Source organism: Gymnogyps californianus, chromosome 1 (assembly GCF_018139145.2).
Source record: "Gymnogyps californianus isolate 813 chromosome 1, ASM1813914v2, whole genome shotgun sequence".
Lineage (NCBI taxonomy): Eukaryota > Metazoa > Chordata > Aves > Accipitriformes > Cathartidae > Gymnogyps > Gymnogyps californianus.
In genome coordinates, this window is record NC_059471.1 from 128,748,149 (window position 1) to 128,762,673 (window position 14,525).

At 43.2% G+C, this 14,525-nt stretch overlaps 1 long non-coding RNA gene across 1 annotated transcript; it reads right to left on the minus strand.

Moving 5' to 3' along the window:
* Positions 1-2,081: 2,081 nt before the first annotated feature.
* Positions 2,082-14,257, minus strand: LOC127026588 (uncharacterized). The gene is made up of 4 exons (XR_007767761.1): positions 14,135-14,257; positions 12,724-12,800; positions 3,434-3,524; positions 2,082-2,718 (listed from the first exon to the last, which is right to left on the minus strand). It is a non-coding gene; the product is annotated as an uncharacterized LOC127026588 (long non-coding RNA).
* Positions 14,258-14,525: the final 268 nt, after the last annotated feature.

Below are 14,525 nucleotides of genomic sequence, written 5' to 3' on the forward strand. Positions count from 1 at the left end.
CCCCATGGAATGGAAATTCCAATTCAGAATGTTGACATTTTTGATCAAAACAAAGCTTTTTGATGATCTCAAAATCAAAGCATTTAGTTTAACAGAAGTAGCATGAAATGTTCTATTTTAAATTGTTTCAACAAACTGAATGTCCCTCTAACACAGCTGCTTACAGGAATGGCTTCCTGGCCCGATTATGGCTCCAGTAACACACTGAGGCACTGGGCTTACACAGGTTGCTGCCTCAAGTTGACCAGACAAAACTCACTGCATTGCCTTATGGTTTTATAGGTCTTCAGTTGTACCTAGCACACAGTGGAGAAGGGGGTGTTGGAAAGGCAATCTGTGAAAGCAATGCACCCCAGGGAAACACAGTTCAGAATCAGTTCAGAACAAACCTGCATTTTTTCCGGGGGGGGGGAGCGTTTGTGAGGAACATATGGATGGCACTGGGGAGGGAAGGAAAACAGGAGGGGTATCTCATGTAGATATACCTCTATAGAATTTTGCTGCTGCTGTAATGACACGTATGGTTTGTTACTTTTTAAAATCAGCCCCACTCTGTGCCCACGCATGGCAGAGTGGACCCACATGCCACCTCTTGTGCAGGGATCCACATGCAACAGCCTGCTTCTACATGCACACATGGGTCAGAGCTCACATTGTGATAGCTCAAACTCACAACAGAGAGAAACTTGCAGGATTCAGCCACCTATGCAAAAGCAAAGAACAGGAGTAACACACCCTGATATCCTAATATACACATATCTAGACTTACACACACCCATGCTAAGGTGCATGCAGGACTTGAAACACCTTTTCCTATATTTTCTTGGAATTGCCCTAGGACCAGACACACTTACTCATCGGTTTAATCCCAAACACACATAGCGTTCAGTCCTGCCGCTCACAAATCATCCCAGCCCCCTCAGGAGAGCAGATCTGGCAGCCTTGTCTCTGCTGAGACAGAGGCTGCGGTTTGTGCCAACAAGGAGAGAAATCCCGCCAAAACCTTGAGAACAGCCCTGGGCTCATTCACATTTTCTTCTGTTCCTGAGGGGAAAGAAGGAAAAAAAAAAACCAACAAAAAACCCCCAACCAGCTGTGAATTTATTGACTCTCCCTTAAGAATCTCTGGAGCAGTAAATTCCACCTTCATGGTGCTGGCTAATTATGCCTTTATTTAACTCTGTTGCTGTGGTTTTTTTAATGACTCTCCGCTGTTGTTTGAAGTTCACTATTATTTGCAATAAAAACCTCTGTCATATTTTTGCCTCATTATTCCTAACAAATAGTGCACTTCCTGCCCCCCCTCTTGCCTCTCTCTTCTCCCCCTCTGCATTGCTCCCTGCCACCCTCACCTCTCCGACTAGCATTCCTGGAGTTTCAAAGACCAGCTGTTAGCATTTTGTCTGAGAAACTTCTGTCACAGACTCCAGCACAGCAGGGGCTGCTGAATAAAATATCAGCCCTTCAAAAGGGAATTAAGGCAGAGAACAAAAGCAGCAGGGAGAACAAGGAGAGGAGAGGCCAGTCCTGCGGTCCCTTCCCGCCCTGCAGTTTGAAAGAGGGAGCCCTTCGTGTCACTCTGAGGCTGTGGTGGCCAGTTACTCGATGATAATTGCCTTTGGCATGAGAAAGGGAAGAAGTAGTGAAACACTCTTCTTAGGGAAGAAGTGGTGCAACACTCAGTTCAGTGGCATCGAGCTCTTGAGCGCAAGTTTTATCGGCTCCCAACTACAACTTGCAGGATCTGACTCCACTCACTGACTTCCTTACACTTGCCCAAGCTTCATTATGGAAGCATCTCTTCCAGCCCAAGAAATGGCTTTAAAACTTGTTATATTTTTCCAGGTAAAACACAAATTTTCCCAAACCAGGTAAAAAAAGGGAAGTGGATTGATGCACTTGGTTTCCACTGATAATTTCCAGATCAGCAAATACCACTCCTATCTTCAAGAAAGGCAAGGAGATTTGGGCACTTACAGGCCCATCAGCCTTATCTCGATTCCTGGGAAGGTGATGGAACAAATACTTCTGGAAACCATTTCCAAATATATTAAGGATAAAAAAAAGAATAATTGGGAGTATCTAGCATGGATTACGAAGTAGAAATCATGCCTGACCAACCTTATACCCTTCTACAAGGAAATGACTAGAAGATGATGGAAGGGCAATAGATATTGTTTATCTTGGCTTTAGCAAGGCTTTCAAAACTGTCTTCCATAACATTCTCAATGGCAAACTGATGAACTACAGACTAGATAAGTGGAAAGTGAGTCTGAAATCTGACTGAAGTGCTGGGCTTAAGGGGTTGTGATCAGTGGCACAAAGCCTGGCTGGAGGTTGGTCACTAGTGGTGTACCCCAGGCAGTCCAATACTATTTAACATCTTCATTAATGACCTGGACAATGGGGCAGAGTGCATTCTCAGCAAATTTGCAGAAGATACAAAACTGGGAGGAGTGGCTGATGCACCAGAAGGTTGTGCTGCCATTCAGAGGGGCTTTGCCAGGCTAAAGAATTGAGACGACAGGAATCTCAAGAAGCCCAAAGGGAAACACAGAGTCCTGCATCCAGGGGAGACATAACCTCATGCACCAGTACATGCTGGGGTCCGACTGGTGGGAAAGCAGCTCTGCAGAAGAGGCTCTCAGAGTCCTGTCAAACAAGCAGCTGATGACGAGCCAGCAATGTGCCCTTGTGGCAAAGGCAGTCAGCAGCCTCCTGTGAAGAAAAGCATTGACAGCAGGTCAAGGGAAGTGATCCTTCCCCTCTACCCAGCACTGGAGATACAATGTTTGGGGTGCTGTGCCCTGATCTGGGCTCCCCAATGCAATAAAGACATGGACATACTGGAGTGAGTCCAGCAATGGGCAACTAAGATGATTAAGGACTCAGAGCATCTAATATATGAGAGGCTGACAGAGTTGGGATTGTCTAACCTCAAGAAGAGAAGGCTTAGGGTGAATCTCATCAATATAAATACCTGATGGCAGGCAGTAAAGAAGACAGAGTCAGACTCTAGCTAGTGGTATCCAGTGAAAGAGCAAGAGGCAGCAGGTGCAAATTGAAATACAGGAAATTCCCTTTAAACATAAGAAAACCGAAACTTTTTACAGTGAGGGTGCTCAAACACTGGAACAAGTTGCCCAGAGAGGCTGTGGAGTCTCTAGCCTGGCAGCTATTCAAAACCCATCCAGACACAGCTTTGAGCTACATGCTATACTTGACCCTGCAGTCAGTAGGGGAGTAAGACTAGACAATCTCCTTCCAGCCTGAATCATTCTGTGACTGGAGGTCTGAACACTGACCACTCTTCAGACAGATTTCAGAACAGTCTGATGAGAACTAGGAATCCAGAATTTTTCATTTAGCCTAAAAATGAGATGTCTCAACAAATTCAGAATGATTCCAAGTTGAAGAAATCATCAAAACTCACGCCTTTAACCACAGCTTCTCTTTGAAGACTTGTAACAGAAAAGTGACTCAGCTTGCTCTGCTTATGCTCTTCCATTATGCAGCATGTTTATCTGGAAGAAGAAATATTGGCTCACTTGGAACCCTTGGCGAGTGCAGTAGAGTTTCTACAGGGAGGGATGTGTACCCACATTTGCTGCTGCTCTTTTTCAGGCACATTGCAAAAGCCCCATGCCACAGGATGCCTCCTGTCTCACCAAGGAGACCAGTTGGCAAGTTAAGACATCTCACCATCATGCGGTTTTCTGCCGTCCATTGTGAAATTTTAGCTTAGGTGGCCTGTGCTTAATCAGGCCTGTGCTTTCCAGGCTTTACAGCTCTCCAAATGTCTAGACATTTAGTGCAAATCCTTTCTTCATAACTTAGCCAAGCTGTACATATTTAAATCTGTCCTTGTAAATAAGGTCACTCCAACCCTTGATTACGTTCTTGCTCTGCACTCCACTCAACCTGCCAGATATTCTGTAAGTCAGGTGTCCAAACTGCAATGTTGCATTTTAAAAGTGGTTACACTAGAGCTATGTAAAGAGGATGTTCCTCCCACCTCCATGCCATGACACTTTCACACATGAAGTCCCAAATTGGAGCACTCTTAGATTTACCTTCTGCTTAGCAGCCTCCATAGCCACTTTCAGCGTCACCAGCTGCTGCTTTTTTGCTTCGTGCAAAGTAAATGCATGTTTTGGATGGGATAGGTAAAGTTTATATATATCTATCTAAACATGTTACACACACCTATACATGCATATATATATATTCCTCCTACATTTGAAAAGAAGTGATTTGGAGCAGAACATTTCTGGAACTTACGTCCAGCTCACCCAAGCGTACTAGTTAAAAAGCAGTTTCAATGAAGTGAGATGTGGTGAAATTTGTATTAAAAGCAGAATAACGTACTTTGAAACAACATTTTACTTAGAATTCTACTAAATTTTCTCAGAACTTTAAAAGCAAAACAAATCATTTCACTCAGAACCAAAGAATGTGATCCCCCCCCAAACCCTGAAATTTTCATCAGCTTCTCTCAAAAGACCAATAATTTCTTTAAAAAGAGGAAAAGTATAGACTTTTTGCAGACTGTATTCAGCCTTAATCAATTACAATGGCTTGTATTTATCAATTAAATGTCATCTCACTAGTTTCTGTTTTCTCTAACGATCTGGCTCCTCACTAGTGAGTTTATACTAACTTTTCCACCATATTCAGTGCTCTCAAATTGCCATTTGCAGTACTACACCTAGTTTGGTGACATCCTGCCTCAAGACAGACACACATCAATTACAACTACTCCAGTGGTATGAATGTATGAATGAAGATCAAGGGTTGGGCTTGTTCAGCAAAAGAGTAGAGACAGGGGCAAGATGACATGTAAAACTTCATTGAAAAGTTGAATTATTATACGTTCTGTATGTGTGGTAGACCAAGCAAGAACCTCCAGGATATAATTGCAGTAAAAGAGATTTGATTTAAATATTAGGAAAAGCTCTGTTGCTGGAAGGATAGATGGAGACTGAAGCTGCTTAGCTAGAGATGGCACTGAGGATATAGATCGGCACAGTTGACTCAGCCTTTGGGAACGGTGGGGTAGCAAATGAAGTTGCAACATCACAGGCACAAGATGAGACCTCAGAGGAGAGAGTGTCTGTTTCAAAACCAAAACTGATTTTACTCACACTGTCTTTGCTACCTGTTCACAAAGCACTAAGGTACATGAGTAGAAGTGGTCTGTCCAGCATTCAGGCACCAAGACAGGAGTTAGTCTGTCCACTTACCTTCCTGCCACCATCTCTGCATAAATTGAAGGCTTTCCTTTTTGTCTCCCCTTGACCTAGGCATCCTGGGAGGCTGGAAGTAAATGAGCTGGGATCTGAATGACCTGCTACTCCAGGTGCCAATACCATATGCCACTCTTACAGCCCACCTTCTCCTGGTCATTCTGGTCTTTCCACACCCAGACCTTCCCATTACTTCTTCCTTCATACCAGTTTTGGCACATCTATTAGTTGTCTTCCATCCTTTTCAGTTATGTTACCTTTAATGCACCTTTATTGTAGCTCCTCCCATTCTAACACAAGAAATGCACGTTATTAGCCTTCCTCTTTCCAGTCTCCCCTGGTTCCCTCAAAACAGCTAGGGAAGTTCACAGTGAGGACATACAAGGCAAGTGCCATTGTCAGGGATAGACTGAGAATTTCCCAGAAAGCAGTGGGGAACCAGTTCCTCAGGTAGAGAAGAAAGCAAAGTACCAATCTAAGAGTCTCTCTCCTAATATTAATAATCTGCAACGTATCAAGGCCCAAAGGCATTTTCACACTGTTCCTCCTGGTTTAATAACACCAGAGCTGAAGAGCTACACAGAGTATTTTCCTTCAAAGAGGGCTAGCTGAAACAAGTCTGTGAATACCAAACTATGAGGGATGCCACCCTCACATGAGTGGCTGGATAGGCGCGTGGTGAATTGAGGCATGAAGTCTTGCTCCTGGACAAAGCAGACAGTATGGACACAGAGCAGCATTAGCACACACAGCTCTGTGGCTAGATTTACTGACCTGCTCTCTATGAAGAGATGCGTTAAAAGGTTGGGAGAGGCAGCTGGATTTGGGACAGGTAAATAAACAGCAAGCTGCATTTCTGCCTAAAAGAGATAAGCCTGGCACTAGGGGACATATAAACATCAAAGCAATCCACACCACAGTGAATGGATCCTTTTGTTGCAGAGCTTTAACACCCTGATGGGAAAGGCAGAGTGGAAAGACCATATATTACCTCTGCCTATAGTCTAACAGTACTTTTCAGCTCTATCCTTGGAGCTCTGGTATAAACTGTTCCTGGGGGGAATCTGGAAGAGGTGACTTTGAGAATTAAGTTTATTACCAGTTGGGCCCAATTCACCACACCGGGATCTATACCACCCCTGGAATGAACACATCTGCAGTGCCCACAAATGGAAAGAGGCTCAAAATCGCCACTCTAATGACTACACTTAAGTTGCCGATCAGGTTGGGATTCAGAAAGCTAAAACTTCAATTCCAAAACATAGCCTGAGGCCACAGCATGTCTGAAGCACAGGTTTGACAGAAGGGGCTCTCATAGTGCTTCACTGACTAATGGGATTAAAGGGTTTTCATTAAATCAGTTGTAGTTATAAGGCTTTCACCTTATTGCACTTGCATCTTAAAAAGGTAAGTGTTACTGTACGATTTGATACATTTGACTCAGAAAAGATTAGCAGCCAGTTTGAAGTTTTCCATTCAAAGTAATCCAGTATCAAACGCCTCACTTGAACCCCAAGAGTTTGGGAGTGAGGCTGTTTTGAGTGTTAGTATTCAGATGTGGACAGAGATCTTGCTTTCTGGCTTCTGATCAGTCAAAGTGCTTTTCAAATGAAAGCAGCCCATATTTAAAGATCTTATAGGTCCATCTATGAAGACTTTTGATTTAGGTCTGTAACTATCCCAAATTACACAAGCAGTGATAATTTTAAGAGTTTTGAGGCATATCAGGTCACAGGCAGGAATCTGGTAACAGAAGTAGGTAGAAGGCAGATGATATAAAACCCTCACTGATCGGTCGAATGCTGGATTTCCTCCATTTCTGCTACACTACACTTTCCCTTATGTCTGAGAGATCATCTACTGCCTGTTGGTAGTCTACCACTGCCAAAATAATTCTGGAATTTCACAATGGATTTGATGATCAAATTCTAAGACAGACACTGAGTGTAAGGAAAAAGTACCTTGACTAATGGCCAGTGCAGATGAGGAATCAGAGGACACAAGCCCAGACCTCAGAGCTGTCAGTCACTTGATACCATCTCAAATCTATATCTTCATTTCTCCATTGCACCAGCAGGGGGTGAATTAGCTATGCACATTAATAAAAAAAGCCTCAGCGTTTTGAGGTACCTCATTAGGCAAATGGGGGGGGGGGCAGTTTATTAATGTACACATGCACATTTCCCCCAGTGTATTTCCTCAGGTAGGAGAACAGCTCTGTTGTATCTACATAGCATGAAGTTAACGCCTGCAATGGGAAAGATGTTCAGCATGACAGCTGCAGCCTGACTAAGCATCTCACACAGGTTGTTACTGAGCTACTGGCATTAACAGAATATGATACCTTTTTCACTGTAGTCTCTGCCTACTGAAGCATTTGCGAGACACATTAGAATGCAGCAAGATGTACATGGAGAAGGCTTAATGTTGTATTAGAAAGCGCCAAGATCTCCTTAGGCAGTCATATCAGCAACTGTATATTATCACTATACATTTAAGGAAAACCAGTAAGTACCTTTTGTCACAGTCCCCCATGGTCACAGCATTAGCTGTAGCTGCTAGTCAGAAACTACCCAGACTAGAAACTACCAGCAATTGTAACCCTACCACCATCCTCCTTTACCCCACCCTTGGGCAGCTACAGTCCAGATTTCCTGGACACCTAGGTAGTAGGGCAATAGTCTTAAGCCATTCAGGAAGAGCACAAGCTTGAAAGTGTCAGCAGATGTTTTACTGAGCATCTTGAGCAAATTCCACAGTACATGGCTGTTACAATTAGCAGCACAGTATTAAAACAGAATATGGACAATTTGGAAAAAACTTACTATGTACTACAAGAGTACTCCATGCTAGGATTCTGAGTTAGCGATCCAGTTCAGCTGCTCTGCTCCCTGCTCAGGATGGCAGGCAGCTCCCTGTGACCTATTCTGCTCCTGGTGGTTGCTGTATGAAGCACCCCCAGATCATGGGTCCCTGGGACTTCATTTGCCACAGCAGTAGTTGGAGATTACCTCAAGAACAGCCACAGTCAATATTTGATGCTGCAGATAAAAGTTGCCCAGGATATTCAGAAAGATCGTTTCACAAAAGGAGAAGACTGCCGCCTTTGTGTCCTGCATAATTTTTTGTTGTCTCAGCAAGACCCTCTCCCTCTCTTCACAGGGAAGAAGGTTGCCCACATTATCTCCATATTCACTGGAACAAGGGTGTGTATCTGCTACAAGAGAGCTGTACGTGATGGTATATCATTCTCCCAGAGCTCACACAACCATGGGGAAAAGCAAGATTAGCAGCCACTCTTGCCTGGGCCATGCCTTTCCTTCTAACCAGGACATTTCTGAAGCATTACTCCAAACACTTCAGTTCAGTCACTCAATACTTTCATTGAACTACTGTGGCCTTTTGGCTACTGTCCAGTTTCTCTGGGAAAACAGCCTTTGTCGAGGAACAGAGTGAAGGACTGAGCAAGTTACTAAAGGAAAGAGGAAGGGCAGGAAAATAATCTTGAGATTCTTCTGCACATACAACCACTCCTTTTAGGTAACCGAAAGCAAGCCATTGACAGCAGAGGTGAGAGGGAAGGAAAGCATATTTCAGTTAAGAGATTTATTAAGGCCTGTCTTTTCTTTAACTGCAGCTGTACACAAGATTGACATATCCTGTAAGCTACCTTTGATAAAGTCCCTAGTCTTGCTGCAGCAATGCAAGGAAGGCCATTTCATCTGCAGTGCATTTACAACCGTAGTTTACAGGATTTTCTACTTTCATATCCTAGCCTCAGTTGCTAGCTGTCTCTCAGGTCAGTGTTTTACTAGCCTGTAGTTTGTCAGCTAGCGCCTGTAGTATCCACTTCGTAACAACTCTTCCAATATAAAAAACAGAATAACAGAGCAGGGTAGAGTTCAGAAAGCAGATGACTCTTGAACCCTGACCCTGAATGGGAGACCTACAAGTAAGTTTGAGTTACATTGATCCTGGAGACAAGCAAAAAGATGGGCAGAGACTGTAAATTCTGGATATGTCTCCAATACTAGCACCCTGGAGGACAGTCTTGGCACCGCAGCAACCGTATGGTCCCTACCCAGCGAACACAACTTGCAAATAGAAAGGAATAAATGAGAAGCTGGCACAGGAAGGTCCCAAAGCCACTACTCATTTTTCTTGAATAGCAGTTTTGATTTAGAAATTAAGAATATCTTCTCTTGAGGTTAAATCAAGTAGTCATAATCTGACTAATCATTGACAGATCATGAAAACATAGGGCAGGAAAGCCCCTCCTATCCTTCCTTAAGGAAGTAGACAGCCCTACCTTGGCTATTTCTGAAGATCCTTATCCAACCACTTAAAAAATAAAGTGAGGATGATTCTAACGCCTTCTTGAGGCATCTATTAGAGTGAACTGTCTGCCCTTACTTCATACTCTCCTCACCCACACAGAGGGTAAGTTACTTAGCATTCCCCCCCTACCCCCAAGTCTCCAGTAAATGAGCCCTTTTATATTCCCATCTCTGTGTTTCAGTGCTTCATCTGAGAGGCTGTCCTCACAATGCTCCTTTTCCCTAGAGCCCGTTTCTCCAAAACTCTTACCAAGGCTGAGCAAAATGCTCCAGCTAAAGCCTCCTTAGAAGTACTCCCCTCCTTCCCTATATACAAGCATTATTCTAATCCTTCCTTCAGGACTTTCTCTCCTCCCTCATTTTTTCCTTTGAAGATGGAATGAGACACTTGCCATTTGCAGATCATTTAATCCAACAGGTCTTCCTTAGCACTGCTGCTGAGAGAGTCATCCCCCATTTGTATTCATGCATTTCATTTCTCCTTCCTAAGGGCAAATCTGTACACTTGTCTTGAATTCCATCTGGTTCATTTTGGACAGTATCTCCACTTGATCAAAATCCTTTTGAATTCCAAATCAATCTTCCCAAGCCCTTGCAGTCAGTCTCAGCTAGCCAAAGTAGTGCTAGACTCTAAAACTAGCATGGAAGGAATAGAGAAGGGTTGCACTGCAGTGGAACTAGTATCACTAGGCCACAGGATCATCATACAGTGTCACCGTAACTAGTCACATGTGGCTTGAGTTGCGATAAGGAAGAATCACGCTCAACTGCTAGCACACAAACAACAACACATCTTGTTGCTATTATAGGTAGTTTCTAAATATTAATGTTACTTTGTTTTCAAATTGAGGTTAACCTTGTGGGAGAAACAGTACTTGGACTTTCCAAGTTGAAGCAAACACATGGTCAAAGGGCTACAAAAGATTGTAGGGGCTGTCTACACAGTTACACAGACATATTTTATGTCACCTACTCACACAAATGTACAACTCATCTGCTTCCAAAAAACAGACAGCAAAAGTGCTTAGGAGGCAGTATGAATTTCAGGGACAAACATCAGCATTGCTCTAAGAGGGGCTACTCCTTTCTCCCCGCCTGCTTCATACTCAGGAGCTGAGATCTCTTATTTTCCAACTCCTCTTCAGCAGTTCTGGGACCTGCCTTGTCTCCATCACATTTCTGTAAGTGTCTGTAGTATACTCCATACCTTTACGATAACACAGGGAACAGTTCAAACTCAACTGCACCTAGTAACTACCTTGACTTATACATTAGAAAATAACACTAGCTACAAGCATAACACAGTCCTCCCATTCTGCCTTTGACTGCAAGTTCCAGGTTAGTACCTGGAGCCTTTCCATTTTTCAGTGCTTGTTTCAAGGCTACATTTTGAGATAATCCCCCAAGAAGTAGGACTGGACAGGGGAGGAAGGGTGAAATGGAAGAAGAAAAGATTTAATTCTCCCCAAAACACTTCATAAAAATTGTGTCCTATCTTATAAGCAGGGGTCAATATTCAAAGTATGCAAATAGACTTCACACTGGGTCTTAAATTTCCCAGACACAAGTAAATGGTATCATGCCCTGCAGATGGTTGGCTTGTTATGGACTTAACCAGGCCTTAGAAGAAATACTTAATGATCACAGCAGGCAAGACTTTGCCCCTTGTCCTGACCAAGGAACAGGTTGGTGGTAAGAGACTGGAGCCCTTTCTGCTTATATTCATGAATATTAAATTAATAGACCAGCAAGGATCTGAGGCTGTCAGAGCTGATGAGGGTGAGAGTCTCTGTAGAATGAAAATGCACTTTAAAGGATGTAGGAGAGAAGGAGTTTTGAAACAGGGCAGGAAGAGAGGAGGGAGGCTACAGAATCAGGGCCAAAAATATCCGGGTACAGGAGAGGCAGGAAGAGAAAAACACCAGAATTTTTTTAATATTCATACAGATCAGATGAACATACTTTGTCTACAGAATCATCATGTCCTCTAAAAATGTTTTTAATGTTCTAAACAATTTCAAAAAACTTCACATACACGGTAGCAAGAGCAATTCAAAGATTGTCAGAGCTTTGGTAATTCAGAGTTAGGATCCAGGCACCGCAAGTATTGGAACTACAGCCATTGCTTCAGATAATCCAGAAGCAAAGCAACGCTTAAGCAATGCTTACCTCTAGAGCAACATAAGCCACTACGAGAGCTGGTAACAGAAGCCTTCTAATGAAGGCCAGAACTGCAACAGGAGACAGAGGATCATTCTTCTGCTCCTCAGGATAGCACTGATGTTACAAATATTGGTTGCTATCTCTCAAGGTCAACCCTTTGTAAATATCCACCCTGAAGTCAGTATTAAGGCCAACACTCTAACATGGGAGGACTTGTGGTTACTTAACTCACTTGACTCTGCAGGAGTACTACAGTTTACTCTTGTAATAACAGCCCATGCAGACTTACAATAAGGAACTTGCAAGTTAATCCTAGTTATAATGCTTTTCAAAATCCATAGCTTGCTGCAGCTTCAGAAGGAACACAAGAAATTGAAGACATCATTAAGTGATCCTGTGTTGAGTGATAGGGTAGGCCAGAGTTTCTCCAAGATGGACTTGGATCCTGATGTGAAATAGGAGGCAGAACACAGATGGGCTCAGCCATTCCTTCTCCTTCCAGTCAGTTGGTTAGGAGCACCTATCCTCAAAAAGAACCAACTAAACCCACCAGTTAGTTAAGTTCTCCTGTTTATATATGAGCCTTTGCAAATGCTCACAGCTTTCCATGCCATCTCACATTTTAGACTGAATGGCCTTTAATGCCATTTCATTCTCAAAGGATATAGTGGTTGCCTAAAAATCAGTACAACCTCACTTCTGGTCTTCAACCACAGAGGCTCCAGAAAATTCAGAGAAGCTTCCTGGAAGGCTAGTACAAGCACACGGATACATAGATAACCTTCAACTTTTGACACGGTATGGCTTAAGAAATCCCTGCACAGATTTACCTACATCCACAGTCTGAGCTGGTACCCTAAACTTCAGGGCACAAGGCATTTGAAGCCACACCTTCACTACAGGAAAACAGTGTTGGTGCCTCGTATTTTTGTACTGCCTCAAAAAAAAAAAAAAAAAGAAAAAAGAAAAGATTTTACCTCTCAGGAGGTCGGTGAGGTATGCAGGATTTCATAGCGTCTGTGACACAGGCTGATGCACTACAGTGAAAGTAAACCTAGGAGGAACGAAGCAGAAGGAACTGAAGTGAATCCACATGGGCTATTAGCCCCACATTAACACTTAAATAGCACATTATTTCATCATTTGCCAAAGCTCAAATGAGCCCTAACCTTTAGCAGATAACTCAGGAGGAACTAAAACTGTGGGGGCAGCTAGGATGGTTTTAGCCATTTGAAATACTGACGTGAAAACAGCAAGGTCTGGATCAATAAATAGAAGTTCAAGGATAGTCTTAAAGATCCAATTTTAAAATCAGGAACTACCTCAGGCTGTTTTCAACCCAGAGCTCCACAGAATTTCTGCAGAGGAGTTTGGTGCACCTCTATGATATCATAAAAGTGACACAAAAGCAAAGAGCTTAGGTCTAGAGCTGTGCCACTTCCCCCAGAAAAAAAAAGTTACTACAGAAATATCAGAGAGGTTGTACTAAACACCCTCAGTTTCTGTATGGATTTTCTTTACAATCAGAGCAGCAAGCCTTATGCAGGTGGTGGAGGAGCTTCAGACTAGATGAAGCTTATCAGTCCATTAAGAGCCTGCTGGAAGGTAGAATCCACCAAAGCCAAAGTGCTAACAATTAAGCACTTTTCGGAAGAAACTTGCAGAGAAAAGAGTTTGTCAAGTCACCTGTACTGTTTACATCCCCAGAAGGGCAGAATCATCTATCCTTAATGCCTCTCCTGTACAAGTCTTCCAATAAGTTATCTGAAAATGCTATGCTGTGCAACAGTCCCAATGTTCTGGCTTCTCACATTGCTGTCTGCCACCAGCTGATTCTCATACCCTGTGGTCTCCAGCCTCCTGCACAGGAGGAAGCAGAAATAAGCACTACAGAAGCATCAAAAAGGCATGACTTCAGATGGAAATTCAAACCCCCTCATGAGCATCCATCCTTGAATGTCTAGTCACATGGGGAGGGTGTGGGAAGAAAGATGAAAGGGGACACTTCCATGACAGTCTCACTAGAGGAGTCCAAGCCACAGACTTAAGGAAAAATTTTCATTCCCATTTAAGTTAATAAGTACAGCTGCAAAAGATAAAGGTGATTCTACTGCCGATGAATCTACTGTGATTCTTTCACTCATCTGATTTTTTTAATCTTAAATATCTGAAAGAGGCAAGAATCTATTTTAGTGCCTTTCTCAAGGGAGGCTGATCGTATTTTATATGACTTACCTCAATCCTAGATTACCTTGAATATGAGAGTTAAGATTTCGTAGAAAAACCTTCACCAATCCCTTCCTAACCAGAATATGGTTCCACCAGCAGACAGTGGGAATTGTTACTGAACAAAGGCATTATTTTTGATGGCTGGTCTGCAGCTCTTACCATGCCTCCTGGTTAGATGCAACAACTCCAGGTTAGTGGTGGCACATTCACCCCTCTAGAGACGACAGAGAAGTGACCATCAGGTGTACACCAGATTGTCACAGGAGGACAGCAGGCAGTCCTTGTAAGTTATCATTGGAGAGCTGCCATCTGTCCTCTCCTCATACTTCCCTTTGGTCAGGAAGAAGGACAGCAGAGCCAACTCTGGCTTCCCTCTTTCTCAAGGACCTGTTTTACATGTATGCCCCTTCCCCTCAGACAACTTATTGTTTCCTACTACTAGCCAACAAGCAATCAGGCTACATTCCTATAGTAGGTTTCAAGAGAGGCAGTGTTAATTGCCCACAGCTCTTCAGGACAGAAACTGTGTTCTATTAGGGTAAGTTAAACA